This window comes from Cynoglossus semilaevis, chromosome 19, assembly GCF_000523025.1.
Source record: "Cynoglossus semilaevis isolate Cse_v1.0 chromosome 19, Cse_v1.0, whole genome shotgun sequence".
Classification (NCBI taxonomy): Eukaryota; Metazoa; Chordata; class Actinopteri; order Pleuronectiformes; family Cynoglossidae; genus Cynoglossus; species Cynoglossus semilaevis.
This window is the reverse complement of record NC_024325.1, coordinates 6,091,188-6,110,907: the sequence shown is the minus strand read 5'-3', so window position 1 is coordinate 6,110,907 and position 19,720 is coordinate 6,091,188. Positions and strand designations below refer to the sequence as shown.

The 19,720-nt window shown below is 38.4% G+C and overlaps 1 protein-coding gene across 3 annotated transcripts in view; it reads left to right on the top strand.

Annotated features, from left to right (window-relative positions):
* The first annotated feature begins 17,236 nt into the window (after positions 1–17,236).
* The window catches only part of caln2 (calneuron 2), a 36,594-nt gene continuing 34,110 nt past the window's right edge, over positions 17,237–19,720 (top strand). For all 3 annotated transcript variants that reach the window (XM_025065914.1, XM_025065913.1, XM_025065917.1), the window contains exon 1: positions 17,237–17,433. The gene's annotated coding sequence lies outside the window, so the exon portion shown is untranslated. The remainder of the gene's footprint in view (positions 17,434–19,720) is intronic.

The window sequence follows — 19,720 nt, the reverse complement described above, 5'->3', positions numbered from 1 at the left end:
ATCTTCAAGGATGTTACCTGGTGAAGGTATGCTGTACCAAGTGATGGAGTGACCAGAAGTATACACACAATATTTATGTAAATGTGTTACATGGCCATAAGTTAGCTAAATGAAACCAGAAATGATACGATAGAGGGATCTTCCTCTAGTGTGAGAGCTCATTTTATTTTCTGTACCTGTCAGTAGTACAGTTGGCTACACTGTAAGATCAATTTCAATTCAAAGTAAACTTGCACTAATACTGGTTTAATTAAATAACTAAAATATTTTCTACTTTTGAGAGGTTTATAGTTCAAGCTGTAATTAATCCATGTGGGCAGTCCCAGAAACCAAGGACTTTTCTTTTGCTAGCATGCAGATTAATTTGCATGTTCTGGACGCACTGTGCAAAATATTTGGAACTGAAAGTGTTTGTAAAATTCATAAAAACCACAGCTATAGCTCCTTGAAGTACGGTTGATTGAAGAATGAAGTCTTATTTCAGAGTGAAGCTAGGGCACAACGTTTTTGCTGTTTTCATCTAGAAAGGAATGGTTTGTGGATCGTTTTATTAAGTGTAAAACTAGGTACGTTGTGGTGAAAATGTGTTTGAAGAGTTAGCGTGGTATTGTTTAACAATTGCTAAAATGGAAAACCTTTGCTTGTAGAGCCTTTGAGGAGTCTCCTCGTCAATTCAGCTCAGAAAGTCTAAATGAATCATTAGTTCATCATTATGGTTCTTCTGGGAACCATAAGTCCAATATTTCATTGCAATCCATTCATCAGCGTTTGAAATATTTCAGCCTGGGGCAGAGAAGAGAATGCACTATTATTCCCATGCAGAGTGCCACAGCATGGCTTGTGGGTAAAAACCTTGATTAATGTTTTTATAATCTAGGTCATATGAAGGAAATCATTTTAAATCTCTATATTTTCAGCGCAAGTTGCATGTTATTGCATGTTATAGATTTTCTGAGCTGAAACTGATGTATCCGTTAACAGTCTGTTAACAAGCTTTCTCTGCACCACAGTTAGTCCACATGTAGTGCAGGTTGCACAGTTTTTACAGCAGACACCCTTTCTAATGACCCCCCCTAATTGGGGTCAGAAGTTGTGGTGGTTGGTGGAATTGAAATTTGGGCAATTACACAAATGTGTGAAATCAGTTTAATAAACTGTTTTCACTGTCAGATATTAAATCCACTTTGTTCAGGTTTGTAGCAGTGATATACTATAGAGAATGGTACATATGTAAAAACAAACTTTGATGTCAAGTGTGAGGTATTCATCTTTATCTGCTCTAGGCTGTTGTGGAGCAGCTGAAGCAGGACGTAGCAAACATTAGGCAAAAGGTTGACAAATCACCCACTCAACACAAGACCACATATAGAGACAAACTATCATTAACACTTCTATTTGGAGATCCAGTTTATCCTGCAGTGAAGTGATTCACATATTTTTAAACGTACCGTAAGAGGACACCAAAGAACCAAGAGATGTGTGGAGGGTAGATACGTGATAATAAGAAGGCACAGAAAAAGGCAATGTTTGTGAGCTAAGAAGCAAATTGCTCTATTTTAACTGGGGTCTACTTTATCTGGACTCAATATTTTTTTTGTATTACTGCAAAAAATAATTTGGTGTGGTGTGAATGGAGATGATCTAATTGCACTTCACTATGAATAGTGACTACGAAGAGTTTAATTTGCAGAAGTTTTCCCTGAGGCTGCCTAATTAAATGAAAAACAAAACAATTTGGTCTTCACTGTGGCTGTTCCCTGGTCACTTTTTTAAATTCCCAAATTATTGTTATACCAAGTATTGGTTTACTCACCTCACGAGCCCACATCCAGGGGCTGCTGCAACTTGAACACCGCACTCGCTAAATAATTAATTTAGCCTTTGGGCAAAACCCAGGTCTGCAATACTCTCTTCCACCCCAGAGCACTGGGCTCCTGTGAAGAGTAAAATTATAGATGAAGGTACCCCCCCCCCCCAGTAGACAGTAGGTTAGACTCGGCTGTGCACTTTCCCCTTCCATCTTAAGGGTCCTTGTCCCTGCTCATTGGATGTTTCCCCGGAATGTCCTTGAAAGACGGTATCATCTAGAAAATTAATGAGTTTCCTTCTGTAACTGTGTCATCCTCCATCTGCCATGGAAAGGTTTTTTTTTCAGCAAAATTAGTTAATTCTAAAAAATATTCAAAATTACTGGTCCTGAAAATTAGCTAAGAAGAACTAAGAAGCTGCCTGCAAAACAGTTACAGGTTGAAATCACAAGCTGTTTGTTTGAAGTGTTTACCTATTGTGTGTGTGGAACTTCTTGGACTTTAGGCCTACAGTATAGTCATGTTAGTTTTGTTATTTACTTTCCTTGTGTCTGTTTTTTATATTTTATTTTTAACAACTAATGCATAGAATTTTTAACTGCGCTAATGGAACAGTGGGTTAATTCTCTGAACGGGCTGGAGCTGAGAGAGAGAGAGAGAGAGAGAGAGGGAGAGAGGGAGAGATGGTGTTGAAGGTTTTCTCTAGCTGTGTACAAGTGTCTCAGACAATTAATTGCTCAGTAAACCTTAGTCATCAATGTTTCCTCGGCACAGCACAAAGTGGCATATTATTCATAGCCTACCAGAAAATTAAAAAAAAACAAAAAACTAAATGATGATAAGCAGACAATAACCTCCTTATTTCCTCACTGGCTAAGAAGAAAAATAAAGCTTGGTCACAAGCCAGACACTAGCAAATGCATTGGACTCCATTCAAATGTCTATGAAACAAATGTACATTGGCTTCCAAGATTGTATTAAAGTTGTTCAGGCTCTAATACAGCACAGCCAGTCGAACTCTGTAGTCAGAAAGAATATTACTGCTGTTTTCCAAATCCCTAAACACTTAAAGACTCTTTTGTATTTCAATGAGTCGATGCCTAAAGCTTTAAACATTTTTTTTCTATTGTGCTGAGTGGAGATAAAGTTGAAGCCAAAGTTCTCAGCACTTAAAGATTATTTGCTCAGAAAGCCGATGTCATTGATCGTGTCCAGGATACGCCACCGTCCATCGATGCCAGGAGGCCATTGTGTTGATGATGATTATTAGGAACACCACTTGTCAAATATCATAGGCTTTGTATCTTAGGCACCAGTTAATAGATTTTGAAAGTTTGTGATTGAGTATGTATTAATGCATTTTCTCAGCCGTGCTTTCCCTGAAAAGTTCTGAATCATTAGCAGCCAACCTACTGAAATCATTCTCTAGGAACCTCGTGTGGTACATCATAGATCTGCATTAATCTGGTTTGAAAGCTGCTCCACCTCTGCTGTCACACTCTTATTACCACATTTCAAACAGAAGAATTGCTGGTTATTTGTCTTCATGAGGATGCTGGAATGCCAAATTACCAGTATGACAGCAGTGAGTATGGACGTGTGTGAGTGCATATGGGAGTGCGTGCGGTTTCTTGTCACTGGTCATTAACAATGTATAGTCTGTCAACATTCTCTATAAACAGTTCAAAGTTCTACTCAGCCCTGAGGTTTAGTGCAGGGTTGCACTAGTCACCACTATAACCTCTCAAATCAGACTCTTCTCTGATTGACACACAGATGATTCATTCATATATTTCTACATGTAAAACTTAGGATAATCAGTTCAAAACCACAACTGATCCAGAGCAAAGCTGGACTCCATCTTCTTTGTTTAATACCCTTGTGGGTAACATGGGGGAGCTGCAGCCAATTCCTTGGGTAGTCTTTAGGTAATGGCAGTTCAATAGTTGCAATTGTTGTTTGTCCATATAAAGACAAACAACCAATTACACTCACAAAACTGCATTAAGTTTGAAACTCATTCAAGGTATAAGACAAGTGTAAGTTTTTTTTTTATTATTTATAATTTTACCACTAATTAAAATTCCCCGAGCGTTGAAACACATCACAATCATATATTAATCAAAACTAAATTACAATCGTCAATTAATACAAACTAAATTAAAATGAACACCCCCCGCCCCCATGCCCCACAATCACTCTTATCAAAGCAGTTCATCAACCACAGGCTCATCAGATGTAACTGAACAGAAATCAGTTGAGTTCATTTTGCCTCTAGATGAGTTTTCTACCTGTTTATCTCAGGAAACTCCACAGCGGTGTCTTCATTTGCTACAGTGTCGCTGTAACCTGTCTCTTGGTATTTGGTGCACAGATTACAATAATGGGTGGGAAAAAAAGTGCAGGAGAGCGTGTGGAGACTGTGAATTGCATTCCATGTCGCGCTCTGTGGAAAGAGATGGCTACAAAGATGTAAAGAAGTGAAATCACGTCCTTCGCTGATAGAATGACACAGAGTGTCTTTGAAAGGATTTTGCTGTGAAGGCATTAAAATGAGTGAAATAATTAGATGCTGGAGGCCTCGTCTCAGCACAGGTAGGAATACAAACGCCATTCTTTGGCTAAGTGTGAGGCATGTGGTGAAAGGTAAAGCGGGGTGAGAGGTGTCATCCAGTAAAGTGAAGGATTCGATATCTCTGCTTATACACTGGACCATATATTGAATTATAAAAAGAATAGGGTTCTTTTCTGCAGAACTGTGTGTTGGGGAGAAGCCAAGTACCAGGTGCTGGGGATCTACACAATCTATTGGCTCTTTAGAGATATTGATCCTTTGATGGCTATTTTGCTCCACTGCAGATGAGAACAAGCTGCTTCTCTGCTTGGTGTCATTCTGGTGAACTTGGCAAGGAATTAATGAAAAACAGAGAGAGAGAGAGAGAGAGAGAGAGATGAGTGTTATGCTATGATCTGCTCTTACAGTGTTTGGGCTGGTGTTTAAGGAACAATAAGAAACACTCTGGGTCGACTGGTTTGTTTCAGTTCACAGAGACATCAGTCCATTTTTAACACTTAGCTAATGATTTTAGTGGAGTAAACAGGAATATTTGATCCCAGAGACAGGAAATGCTGGACAGAGGGTCGGACGCTCTCTGATGCTCCTGTCCAAATTCTTAAATCAGGCCAATTCTTGTTGGGAGTCCTGATCTGCTCTCTCTTTATACAGAAACCAGGGATTAACTGGTTGATGATGATGAAGTTTGACGCAAAGGAATGTCTATTGGAGAGAGAGAGAGAGAGAGAGAGAGCAAAAACAGCAACAGAGTGATGGACAGACAGATAGATAGATAGACAGACAGAGAGACAGATAGACAGACAGAGAAACAGATAGACAGACAGAGAGACAGATAGATAGATAGATTAGCCATTATGTTGTAACTGTATTCTTACTTGCATATTTAATTCAAAAATAAAGGCACACCGTGATATTTCCAGAATCACACCATCCTATTAAGGCTCCTTGCTCACTAAGAATACATGATGCAACCTCGGTGCCACCCAGAGAGGGAGCCTCTCTCATTACTGAAATTCTCTCCATCATACTTGTTTGCCGCATTCAACCTGACACATGCAGGAAACTGCAGGTACTCCACTTAATTTAGATGAGTTGCTGTTCTCTGCCACTCGGGATCCGGTGTGTCTGTAATGTTGTGTCAGTTCCTGTTTAGCTTTTACATTTATTCTATTTATTCGACTCTGGTCAGCATTTTAACTGCCAAACTGGATCAACACGACGGCTGCTCTCCTTTACCATTAGGTCGGTTGTTTAAAAGACAAACCAATTGAGATTAAGTGTGGACACGATTGAATGCAGTCAAAGTTGTTACACACACACGGCCGTGTACAGAATGTGTGGAGCTGCGTGCTGCTCTCTTCTGCAGAGTGTCTCTTAATGTGAGGCCGTTAATATTTTTATGTATAAGTTTTTGGTGCTGAACCACAGCGCCCTACGCAGTTGTGTGCATTCCCGATGAAGTCCAATCCACCAGGCTCAGACACACATTATATACCTGTGTGAAGAGTTGGTCTGTGTTTGCCAAGGTCATGACCTCCCGGCAGCTTTAGACCAGTGGGATTTCTCAAATCTGTCACATTCTCTTAGAAGGTGTCTGCACAGAAGGAAAGACAGATGCAGGCTGACTGTGGTGTATCTGCAGGCAGACTGTATATCTATGTGATTTATATATAGGTGTGGGTTAGTGTGTGAGCTTTTTATGCCTCTGTTATTGTTGAGGATAATTGATCTCTAGGTATTTTGTCCTAAACATCACGGTTCTTCAAAAAGGAACTAAGGCGTCAAAATACAAAACTTCAACTCTAATAATTTATCTTTTTTATTTGACTTAAGGTGGAGATTGTATGAACACGTATTGTATAAAATGAATCCCCTTATACTATGCCCTGTGGTTCACTGAAAGTGTATGGTGATGAGCTTTTTTGTTCTCTCCCACATCTGTTTATAGATATTTTCCTTTCCTTTACATGTAATCAGGAAGTGCCTGGATGGAAATGTTTAACAGTGGAAAATTAGCAGGAACAGCAGAAACAATACCTAAAGGGCATAGAGCTGCTGCTGTTAGAAATCAAAAGAAGAAGAAACCTATTGTCAGAGTCAGCGTTATCAGCCCAGTTTTACTGTCGCCTGGATAATGACTTACTTGTTTAAGGGCTGAATCTAAAGAAAACACATTTTTAAGCATTGAGTAATTAAAGTCAGGTGTACAGCCTCATGAGAGAGCAGTAGCTCTGCGCTTTCACAACCAGCCAATGTTTGACACCTGTTCGCATTCTCGTTGACAAACACTCTTCTCGTTAATTGTCGTTGATTTTTATCGATTTTTTTTAGAGTTTTTTAGATGTTTTTCAGCTGAGTTTTCATGATTAAATTCATATAAACCAATAATCCAAAGGCATATTTTCCTCTGATTACCAATTCTCACTTACTGTGTTATTTCAGCATCAGTGTCAGCTGCAGTGCAGAAGCGGCTCAGGCCAATCCTGGGCACAAATTGAATCATGGCAATCTGCCCAAGAAAATTGAATCATTCGTCCATAGTGGTATTTCCATGGGAGCTCCATTCAGTTAAAGAGAGTTTGTATTCCATAATCTGATATATCCATTTAACTGCTGAAATGAACTCAGTGGAATTAAACTCAGGTTTATTTAAAAAAAAAAAAAAAGGTTGTGGGAATAACTGTATGGAACTGATAGAAACGGAAGACTGTTTTTTTTTTTTTTTGGTAACTTGTGTTACCTTGTTAGATGAGGCAGGCATGAAACGCGGCCAATATTTCCTCATAATTTGGTCAGCGTGTCAGGTTAAAAAATCTGAGCCTTATTTTAGTTTGAACCCAGGAATATATCTGAGAAAATCAGGTCTTGGCTTTTTGTAAAGTTTTTGGAGCCAACTTTCACACAAATAACACCACAGGAGAGTATCTGGGTCAGATGAGTTTATAACATCCCTGGAACATTCAGGTGAGAGAAAGTCATTCACTTGGTGGATTTTAAATTTTAAGAGACTTCTCTCTCAGTCTCTCAGTCTGACAGCGTGCTATCACACTGTTTCTGTCACTAGTAGCTGACAATCTGCAAATTTGCCTTGAAGGCTGGCTGAAGAAAAAAAAAGTTATGATGTGCATCTACCTGAGATAATGGAGCATCTTATGGATGTAGTTTATGTTTACTGGATGAACAAGTGTTTGGACTTCTAATTTGCAAAAAATATAAATATAAAATCTTCTTTTCTTGGTCCACAAAACAAACATATTACTTAGGGATATTCGATATGCCGATATTGTCCAAACTCTTAACTTCTGATTCCGATATCAACCGATACTGATATAGGCCTGGTAATATTTATATATTTATCTGTACAAACCTGTATGAGTATGAGATTACTTAAATGAGCTGCAATGCTGCCATCTAGTGGCTTTCATTTTAATATACAGCCGTTTGTCCACAAAACCATTTTTGGAGCACACATCATTTGGCCAAACCCAAGCATTGTGTTTTTGGGTTTTCATTATCGAAGGAAAAACAGATAACATTCTCACAGATATTACATAATATGCTAATATCGGGCGATAATATAGGTCGGCCGATATTATCAGACATCCCTAATGTTACCTATTATAGTTCATTGTAATGAAGGAGAAACTCATTGTCATAGAGGCAGTCTGGAAGATTAACTACCATTCATGCGTTTTATCATGTAAATGATCAATTATTGTATCAGATTGTATTTAAGTAATGGCATTTAACGTGACTTCCACTTAAATAAAAAAACTTCAATAGATTCTAATAATTAATTAACTTTTTCATTAGCTGGATATCTGATTATAGTCTAATTAATTAAACAATCTTTACAGCCATGGTGTTTTTATTGCCAGTCACGCAGTCATCTTTTCGACCTGGTTAGAGTCTCCTCAGCAGATTGAAGTTGTTTTGTAATATTTTTACACGGGAAATTTAAATAACGTTATGATTGACACATGTAATCGTATCGCTGTAGCAGACCAAAATGTGTTGGATTTACATAAAAAGCTCAAGAGTGGTCAGAACAAAATGCTAATGTATGCACATTTGCATCCAATTCTACGTAAAAGTACAGATATAGTCGCAGTGCAGTGTTATGATAAACAGCTGATGTCACTGAGGTAGAGGACAAAACAATCAGCCGCAGACAATCACTGTCACACTTACATTTTTACAATTTTTAATAGATTGTAACTTTTCTATAAACTGGAGTCAATCTGTGGTGACTTGATGGAGAAGGGTGTTTAGTCATTCTGGACAGGTCACTGAAGTACAATCAGTGTCGCCGTCTCTGCTCTGTAACCAGAGCGTGGAGACTGGAGGTCGGACTTTTGCTCCCGTTTGCAGATCTGGTGAAGGTGACATGTGTCACATAAGCTATTGATCCTAAGTCTGTGTTTTTTGGTCTTTGTGTGTGTGTGTGTTCCACTCTGCCTTTGTCAATTTATCTAAAAGCCATACGCTGGTCTGGTCAAAATGTCAGGCTATTCTCTGATATCATGTTCCTCAGGGTATGTTTATAATTAAATGTGTCCCGTTTCAGGTATTTGTGCACGTATGTGTGTGTGTGTGTGTGTATACAAGGCTCAACAGATATTATTGGATCGATTCTCATCTGTATGGAGAGACCCCATAGCGTTAAGGTTGAGTCATTCTGTTATCAACATGATGTGTTGGTGCTGATGTAGTGAAGGATCAATAGGACAGGAAACTGTCCCAGCAGGAGCTAATGATGATTAAAGGCCTCACAGCATCATGTGTTCACTGATATATTTTTGAACTGCTGCTCTTAGAACAACCTCTGATAATAATTTGGATTTAAAGTTGCAGAAACACTTCCAGGAACATGGGAAAACACTTGAATGATGCTCTGTTTTGATGGATATTTACATCCTTGAATAATAATTTTTTGCTGATTTATCCTGCTCTCCTCTCACTGCCTACCTTCATTCTCTTTTGGGGAAGAGGAGGTTTCACAGTTTCCATAGGTAAATAAATACCCTCCTTGAAAAATCATGACCATTTGCAACAGAAGGAAGTTAAAATAAACGATATTATAATGTCATCCATGCTGTTTTTTAAGCCCTTCGTGAGTTTGCTTGTTTTGATTTTTCTGTTCTTCTAAATACTCTCACTGCAATAATGTACTGTACAAGAAACATCGAACATAGAGAAGAAGTATTTTAGTTGTTCAAGATGAAATGTAATGGAATATACAGTAAATGATAGGTGAACAAGAGAAAAATGGAACAGAGATGAAAAGAAGTGGATTAAGTTCAGGGTGTCTTTCTACTACTGTATTATATTCTGTGCCCTGAAGAATTGGCCTCAGGGGCAACGGCCAGGCTTCCAGTGAGGACAAAAGAAATCTGGGCCAAGATTTAATTTTCTCTATGTGCAGTGAAACAGCAGTAGTTACAGGAACAGAACTGTAGTTTTCATGTTTGATCTTAGATAAACCCATTTTTCCATTTGGGAAAGGATATGAGAGAAATCACCAGTGAATAGAATGGAAATATATTTAATGTTGTTTAATGTTTATAATACAGTTAGGACTGAGGCATTAATGCATTCATGTAGTATATAATGTTATGTCCTTAATTTCTTAAGGTAACACACTGGGTCACATTGGTAATGGCTTTTCTTATTGTTTCTTAGAGACCAAACGTCTAAAATGAGTTTGTACTAATCTGCAAATATTGAAGACCAAATTATAAATACATTAGTCTTGATCTCAAAGACATAGTTTATTGCGTTAATTATAGTAATTTAAAATATTGCAATGTCTTGTTGAGGCATTATTTTATTTAATTCCATCTCACCACTGAATAAGACATGAGCCAAAATCTGTCAATGGTCTTGTTTCACCTTATCCTCTCTACGCCGCTCTCCCCAGGAGTCACCACAGTGGCTCCACTGTCTCTCTTTCTTTCTATCTCTTCACCTCCTGCTGTTACGCCCACCAACCACACAATCTTCTCTTATCCGTCCATGAATCTTGTGGGCGCTGTTCTTTTCTTCCTCGACGCTCCAACATCCTTCGTCCACTTTATCCAATAATCTTTCAAACCATCTCAATTTTGCTTTTCTAAATCCATCCTCTGACAGCTCAAGTTCTCCATCACATAGAAAAGCCAGCATCTTTTTCCTTGACACCTTGAGCTCAGTTTCATGTCTCTTAGACACCAGCTCTGTCTTCAGACCACTTGTAAACATTCCCTAACATGTCTCTGCTCCCTACAGCCTTGGACAGTCCAGCCTATTTAAACTGAGCAGTAATTAGGTTCAGAACTAATACCTCACCTTAAAACATAAACGAAGACAGGGAATCAATGAAACATTGCAAGAATAGTGTTTTTCAGATCAATGTCTCATAACTGTTGTGTTTTGAGTCACCCTCACTGCTCTCATCAGCTCTGTCGCCGTAGCGACTAGATATTGATTGTGTTTTCAGCGTGTTTTCATCTGCTCGCTAAAAAAGAATCCCAGGGCCAAAAACATTCATTATCCCCAGGATGATTCAAGTCTTTAACCTGTCACACTGTGCACAAGTAACAAGGCTCAGGTCGAACCCCTTCCTTGATGGAGCCACTCCACTAGCTCCACCTTCGCCACCAGTGTGTCAAGATTTCAATTTTTTCTCTAAAAAAAACTGACTTGACAAATTGAAGATGGGATGACTCAGCGGAAAAATGACACACCACAAACAACAAAGTGAGGCTGGGTTGGCTGACGGAACGTGTGGGTGCTGTTTTATTTTTATACCCAGAAATAGTTATTTTTGTAGTCAGTAAAATGTTTGTGTGCAGCTACGTTGTTATATAAATTCAATTTTATGAAGCGGTAAAGTGCATGTGCGTTGCTAGGCTAACACAGTGCTTTTCTTTACCCTCTGCTTCTCTCTGTTTCTCTTTCTCACACATGTACACAAACACCAGGTCTCCCTGCTCTTCTGTTGTGGCCTACTTCCTCCATGATCATATGACTACCTGGCAGCAATTGTGATTAAGTGGTGGAACTGCAGTTCCATCTAGGCCGGGGGCCACGACAGGTCCCAGGGCGCAGGTCTTCTTTTTCTCGACTCCTTAGCAATCCCACTGTCAGTAATTAGCCTGAGTTCTTTTGGTGTGTGTGTGTGTGTGTGTCTGTCTACAATACTGTATGTGCACATTCATGTGTGTGTGTGCGCTTATAGAGTTTATAGTGTAAGTGTTTGAGATACTATTCTCGTTCTAAACCTGCTGTTGTTTATTCTGCTAATAATCCTGTGGGTCGGCAGTAAATTCACATCAGCTTTGTTTCTATTCCTGCAAATTGTCTTAAAGGTAATGGATACAATGGAGTATTTTTTTAAAAAACAAATCAGGGGACATAGAGGTAGACTATTTTTTTTAAAATAGGCAAATAATACAAATATTTATTAACAATATTGGGTTTTTTTATAACCTAGCACAATCGTTTTTTCTTATTTATATCACTTGCATAACCATAATTTTAAAAGATTAATAATAAGAAAAATAAGATTATATGTCTTTAAATGAGGATTTTATAGATTTTTCTTATTATTATGTTGCAGTAAATCTACATGAAAAATCAATGATTTTCCATTATTGACCAATTCCACCAAGGGATGTAAATAATTGAATGCACATCTTAGCCCCTTTACATTCTCTTAGATTTAGGGTGTATTAATTATTAAGTGTAGTGTATTTATTCAGATCAGGATCTTTATTAATTGCAAAAAGTCAAATTAATTGCAAATCATAGTAAATAGTGTCTGATGAGCTCTTTAATGTTTTATAATATCAACAAGTGGGAGATTTAGTCCAACCTGACTGACATTATGTCATAATCCTCTGAGTTGAGTTCCTCAAAATGATTTTTACCAACCATTCTCATTTGTTGATATAACTGCCAGTGTATTATAGTAAATTATTTAAATTTGTTTTAAATATGCTCTCAGTTTGTTGCTGTCAAAACATATTAGGCTCTTGAGAGAGTTAATTTGATTTAAAATGAATAATGAGGTTAGAAAAAGATTAGAAAAATGAATGTAAACAGCAAAGAAAAGAAAAGAAAATCCGTCTCAACTGGCTCCGTTTGAACCATCCATTTGGTGCACTGTCATGTTGACACTTTATCTGCAGTAGATACAAATAACTCTGACTCACAATCTCTTTTTTTGAGAACATTAATAGGTTGATAAAGACAAATTCACACAATCATCAATAATTCCACCCATGACAGTGGTGGCATCATTCATACAAGCATGAAACCATGCAGAAAAGGTGACCGATGTTTCATCCTTTTTCTTCAGTCCTCATCATGTCATTTATCCATTCTGCCTTTCATGTCGTCTACATGAACAAATGAATATTAAAGGGGAGGAAGGAATGTTCAGGAGGAAAACGCAGCTCTGTGTAGAACCTCTGAGTGACGTAACCCGGCCTTTAATTGTTTTATAGAAATCTTTCTTCCTACATTTCTTTGATCCCGTATGCAGAATCAATACTGTGTGAGAACACAAGCGCATAATGATTTCAACATTTCACAGTCAAAAGCAAGGACTCCTGCATGCACATGCTGATATCGATCCCCGACGTCCAGTCTCCTCATGGAAGAGGTTTAAGTGAAGCTCTATCTCTTTTGTTTGTGTGTTTTAAAATAGAACCTTTATTTATTACATGCAAGGCCCAAAATAATTTAAACACTCAGACACAGAGGTGATAAGTCTTCCATTTGTTCCATTTGTTCCATTTGTCCTCAGAGATGGGCGTTTTGGCACATGATCTGCTCCTCATGCGATGGACAGACGTCCTGGTCTCTGATTGGCTGTGTCACATCAAGGTGAGCTTGTCCCTGAGAGCAGTCTCCTCCTGTTGATGTTCTAGATTTCATCACCATCTGCTGCAGTGGAGGAACATCAAGTGATTACGGGGGCTCTTGTTTTTCTGCTCACATCTGCTGATGGGAAATCTGGTTTCTAAGCAGCATTAAAGTTAAGGGGCTTCAGCAAAGTAAAAAAACAAATAAGAAAATTAAAAAATGTCATCCTTAATTATAGCTTTAGGGTCAGTTTTAATTATGTCTCTAAACTCATCACACACGTGGCCACAGAGGTATTACATTTTTGGCTGTTAAAGGAATTGCAAACTTTTTAAGAAAAACATTTACAAAAACTTCAGAAAATATGTACTTTTCTTCTGGAATATTCAAACCAGGGCAGACTTTGGTCGGTCAGGACGATATAGATTATAGATGCTTTTCAAAGAAAAAATACAGAATATAAAATATACTTTTCACGTTATGTGTTAACTGACTAGACAGGAGTCCCATTTAAAGTACAGATTCAGAAACGAGGCTCTGCATTTCCACTGCCTGTTAAATAGTCAGACCACTGTATGTTGGGCAAAGAGACACGTGTTTGCTGTTTCACATGTTGGCCACCCACATCCTTTTACTGTGGGTCAAACGAAAGTCACCAGTGATCTATTGTTCTCAGGAGTTCCCACATCTGCTGGTTGAGGGGTATGAATGTTATGAATGGATGTCACTGAAAGATGCTACATGCAGTACTACGTCCTACTGGTAGTTTGTAGTTTTTCTAATAAAGTATTGTGTAAATGTAGTTCATTATGAACACCCTGTTTTGGTAGAAGACTGGGCACAGCACTACAAAGTGCATACAAGGGTACATGACCTTTAATTATTTATTTATCTATTTAAAATAAAAACCGTGTCTCTGTGCCATGCTTTATCAGCTGTTTTTCTCTCAAAGAAAATCAAATTTACCATTTAACAGTTAAAAGAAATGACCTGAAATTAGTGATTAACACTATGTTTGAAGGGAATGTGCAACAGGTTCACTGTTTTCCTAGACTTACATACATGACCTAAATGTTCCTTCTGTTAATTCAAATTACTTTTTTTTCAGTCGACATTCACAACCGTACATTTATCATTGATCTTGTAAATGGAATAAGAAACATGGACACTACACATAACTGTAGCTGTTTTAAACTGATTGATAGATACAAGGCTGTCTTCGTGATAATTTAAAATGTAGGCGATGAATTAGCATATACATGAGCATCTGCGCAATCTTACACGCTAAGAGGATATGCAGTGCATGCATGTTTGTCTATTCCCCCTCAAGTTGACATGCAGTCAGAGCCTAATGTTCAGTGTCAACCTAGAGATTTTCATGTGTTTTGATCACAACAACAATGGGAACAGCTGCTGTTGACAAACCTAGAGGTCAAACGTTACAGTGGCTCAGATGAAACACAGAAGAAACAGACAAGTGTAATTTGGTCGGGCACAGACCAATAAAAGTGGAGTTATGAAGGCGTTATTGATAAATAGAGTGGTGAGTTTATTACGGGACATTAAACTGGCATCAGAGGGAGGCTGATGTGCATTCTTCTCGTTCAGACATTTCCTACTTTCTCTCTGAAATGTGTGTTTTGTGCGCTGGTGCGTGTGCCTGTGTGCAAGTGATGTCACTCCTGAAAAGCTGTGGATTGATGTCGTCCTCTTTACTATAATGAATTATGCACTGTTTTGTTCATTGTCTCTTCCCTGCAGTTTCCTTGTTCTGGTGGGTAAACATCAGATAAAATATGACAAGACAGTGAACATACAACCCCTGGTGACATGCAACATATTGATTGAATGATGAATGACCGTCCTGAGGCCGGTCTGGAGAGTGGAAGTCAATCAGTAAATGGCTGTGCCCGTCACTTTTGAAAAAAGGTCGAACACCTGGGTCAGGGACCTCAAGAGGACATTCAAATCTACGGTAATCTATAATGTGCTTCTTTGTGAATGTCTTGATGCACTTTTGCCTTATTGTAGGATGTTAAAATGTCATTTATAAGTTGTAAAAAGTGTTAAAATCATAGCTAAATTACAGACGGTTTCAGGTGATGAACGCTGCATATTGACCAGAAAAGGTCCATATGTGCTGTACATTTAGGTACTTATTTAATACTGTATGGAGGCCAGAGAAACAGATGGTGTTGTCTGTCGTTGGTTCACGCCTAATGAACTCCAACAAACACTGTTTAGATTTAACATTGACCTCAGGTGTGAACATGAGCGTGTATGGTCGTGTGTTTGTGTTGGTTGACCCTGTGGCGTCTTGTCCATTGTAGAGCAGTAGAAGTGGATGTACTTTGTGGTGCTTCCATGTGGCGGCCTGTATTTGTTGCAAAGACTTTTCCCCATTGTGGGACAAATCCATTAATTAGTATTATTAAAACAACTCAGTTGAAAATGACAACTAAATGTTTACTGCATTTTTCATAAAGCTCATTAAACTACTCTTTCTGTTAAATGGTGGCCCCAAACAATTGACTCTTTCAGTTATGACTAAAGAAGCTATTGGTGCTAATCCCAGGGTACATATTTGAATAATCACACCTGTGTTTGATGAAGAACCCGGAGCATTTGCAGCTTCATAAAATCTATTTACACTGGGAGTTGTTTCTCAGCATTATTCCTTTTCCCTTGTGTTAACATTTATTAAAGCCACTTTCAGATTTTAATTAAACTACTCAAATTGTAATAAATAGGATTAATTAATTACATCACTTCCTCCACACAAGGTTTATTGACTCGCTGACATCCATACAACCGGCGTGTTCCCCGCTGTAGTGAGGTCTTTAAATACAGATCTGCTCCCACTGCCGTAGTTAATCTCATGCACATGTTTTAATTGTGCTCCTTTTTCCCGTCTATATTTAGGTTTCGTTGTATTCACTTCTTTCTAGCTGATTTCTTCTTTATAGAACTGGTCTCTGGGCCAGTGGAAAACCCCAGAACCATCAATCCCGCATTCTGGCAGCCCCAAAGCTGTGGCAATGAAATGTGAACCTGTGTTGTGACAAAGCTGACCTCGTTTTTCTCATCTCTGGGGATTTTGCCAGAGAGAGGAGTAAAGAGAGAACAGGGGAGGCACTGTTGGGGAGAAATGGAAAATGTTAAAGGCAACTGATGATGAAGTCAGAAAATTGGGCTGTAGAGGGAGACATAGGGGAATTAAATGAAAGCTAATGTATGAGCATGAGATTGAGATGAAGATGTGAAGGAAGAAGAGGAGAGAGGGGAGTGAATTAAGGAGAAAAAGTAATGGATCTCTGTGGGTAGGTGGGTGTGTTACTGTATATTCATCTATCTTATAAAAGACTTAGCAGAGAAACCAACCAATTAAAATCTACTGCAGTGAGATAAAGAAATGACCTGCTGCTGGAGTCAGTAGAGCTGCATGTACAGATATTTATGAGACAATAAATAAGGTTCAGGTCTGTTCGTCTAATTAACAAAATCAACCCAGTCTGTCAGAATTGTTTTTGTAGTTTACCAATTATTTGTGAAGATACATAACAGACGTATGCAGGAGGAGAACCTGCAACTCACTTAACACCATAAGGCGTTGACAACAGCAGGGATACAACAGAGAAGTGATGAACAACAGCAACCTCCACACTCAGGCAGCAACTAAACAACTGAACACAAACCTGCAGTACACCACTGGGTCTCCCTTATCCAGACTCCCCACCATATGATGCAAAGTTTTTACATTCTGAACTTATTTGAGGAAATGGATAGATAGATAGATAGATAGATAGATAGATAGATAGATAGATAGATAGATAGATAGATAGATAGATAGATAGATAGAGTCAATGCTTTGTTACTGCAATTTCAATTGTAATGTTATTAAGTTATTAAATAAATAATAATTAAAGTTAAGTACTGCAGCAAATTCATTCACAGTTGTGCAAAAAGTAGCAAAGGTCAACTAGAAAAATGCTGGAGTGGAGTTTTGAAAGTGCAGCAGCTGGATGAGGGTAATCAAGTTGACGAGCAGCAGGTGTGCTGGTAGATGGAGGCAACTGGGAACAACAAACCACACAAGGAGGAGCAAAGTGGAGAGGCAAAGTGTAAATAAATGTTTATTTCCTTTTTATTGTACAAACTAAAAAAGACTGAAAATCAACATGGCTGACCATCATATCAACTGTAAGTAAAATGTTTTTTTTATTGTTATTATTATTCATTTTGGTGTCATAAAAATACCACATATGTCTTTAATTTTATCCTGCAAACATAATATAAATATGTTTGTCAGTAGTGTAACAAACTCCAGTCTGTGGAGATTCACTGCACAGGAGTAATGAGTTTGTCAGCAGTGAGTTTATCAGTGAACCCTGGTAAATGGGAAACAGATACTAATGTGTAGGCAACGTCAGCAACAAGTCATTGTGTAACTAATTGTATATGTCGTGTGTAGAGTAGTGTGAGGCAAAGGTGTCTGTTAGCATCGCAATTCCTTTCACTCCATTTGTATTCCCTTGTATCCAATAGAGCTCAGACAAAAAGAAATTCATATGGACTGAAAACAACAAACAAACAATTTAACAAATTACTAATTTAATTGCTACGATATAATAATCTGTGACTGGCAACAAATTTCCAAGACAGAGGCAGGGAATCGTGAAAGCCAAGATCCCAGATTACACTGATTATTGTGGTGACTTGAAGACTCACTGAACAGTTCTTGATGTACATACAAGGAATATTGTCATGTCACCAGAATGGTGGAAGTGAAGGCGTAAATCAATGTTAATTAATTTGTGAAGATTAATCTGATTACATTTGCAACACATTTAACGCATGACGTGCGAGATCCACTTACTCTTGCCTTTTCTCATCAGATGAAAATTAAATGAAAACCACTTAGGAAGTCATGTGGGGCGACATGTGGGCCTCCCCCCTCTGCCTTTTTCTCTTTCATTTCTCTCTCTCTCACACACACACACACACTCTCGCTGTCTTTTATTGATGTTCTGTAAGTAACTTTCTACACACTCTACCAACGTCAGCTGCACAGCAATGACTACAATCTTTCAACTCCATGAAATAGAAATTTTGTATGTTTTTCTTTAATCATTTTGTGATTTCAGTTAGTCACAAATAAGAACACGTACATCTGCCTGCTGAGATGTTATCTGTTGCAGAAACATACTTAGTAAAGTTGATTAATCAGGATAAATGTATGTCTGTGATTAGATTATGATTAATCAGGATAAATGTATGGCTGTGATTAATTGTGATTAATCAACAGCTGACCTGTTTCTAATTGTAGTGATTATTAATACCCCTGAATCTTCAATCTAATTTCTATGTGTTATGCTCGTTCTTTTAAACAAAGAGAGAAAAACTCAATGTGCACTCCTTGCTGCAAGAACTTTGTTATTGTCCTTCCTTTCACTCATATGGTTCAGAAAACTTTATTCCCCCATCTGGTGCTTTGAAACTTTATCCCATAGACTTCCATTCAAGCACAATTCTTCTAAATCCATTGAAGAACTTCCGATCCACTCCCCCTGGCTTCACTCTGGCCACCAGTCGGCTACTTTTTATTTATTATATACCGGCTATTGTAGCACCGCCCTCTTTGTTTTTCAGCCGTCCTGAGCCTTTAGCTGGTGATTTACTGCCCAAGTCCAGATGAAGATTCCCCTCCATGGTCGTCTGCCCCCTCTATCTCCAGTTTAGTGTTCCCATCCCAGAGGTGATATTAATACCTGAGGAAGAAAAAACCACATTTCCCATTCACCTGCTGTAGCGCAGACTTTACAAGGCACTTCATTGCCACAGAGCTAGAGCATTACTCATAAAAAGTGTAGGGTGCTCCTGCTGCTGCGAGATATTCTCTGCATTTTAAGAGTGAATCCTCAGTGTTGTTGTGGCTCTTCGGCTGAACTTGGGCTGAAAAAAAAATAAACAAAGGTCTTATGTTTGTTTCTCCTGAATTGTGCTTTTGTCTACAAAGCAAATGAATAGTGTATATGGTGTCACAGAAATTGCAGCTTCCATGCCCGAGTTTGATTTCATGAACATGATTCAGAAAGCTAATGGCACTGTAGGTTACCATGGTAATCCCCTCAGTAGATGAGTTGACTATTTTTGCCCCTTGATTCTGATGAGGTGGACTCACACGAAACCACAGGTATGATTTGCATGATTTTTTTTTCATTTTTTGTCAAGAGGCAACAGAATGAGTCAGGTGGCTGTGAATGCACACATCCTGTCAGCCCAACTTTCCCTTCCCTCGTCTCCCCCCTGTCTTTTCTCTCCCTCACCTCTGTCTCTACGACCTCTCTTTCACCTTAAATCTACATAAACTCTTCCATCCTTCCTCCTTCTGGCCCCGCACAGCCATCCCATCACACTCTCTTCTTCCTCCTCCTCCTCCTCCTCCTCGGTGATGTTTCATTTACTTTAATCTAATTCGATGTTATTT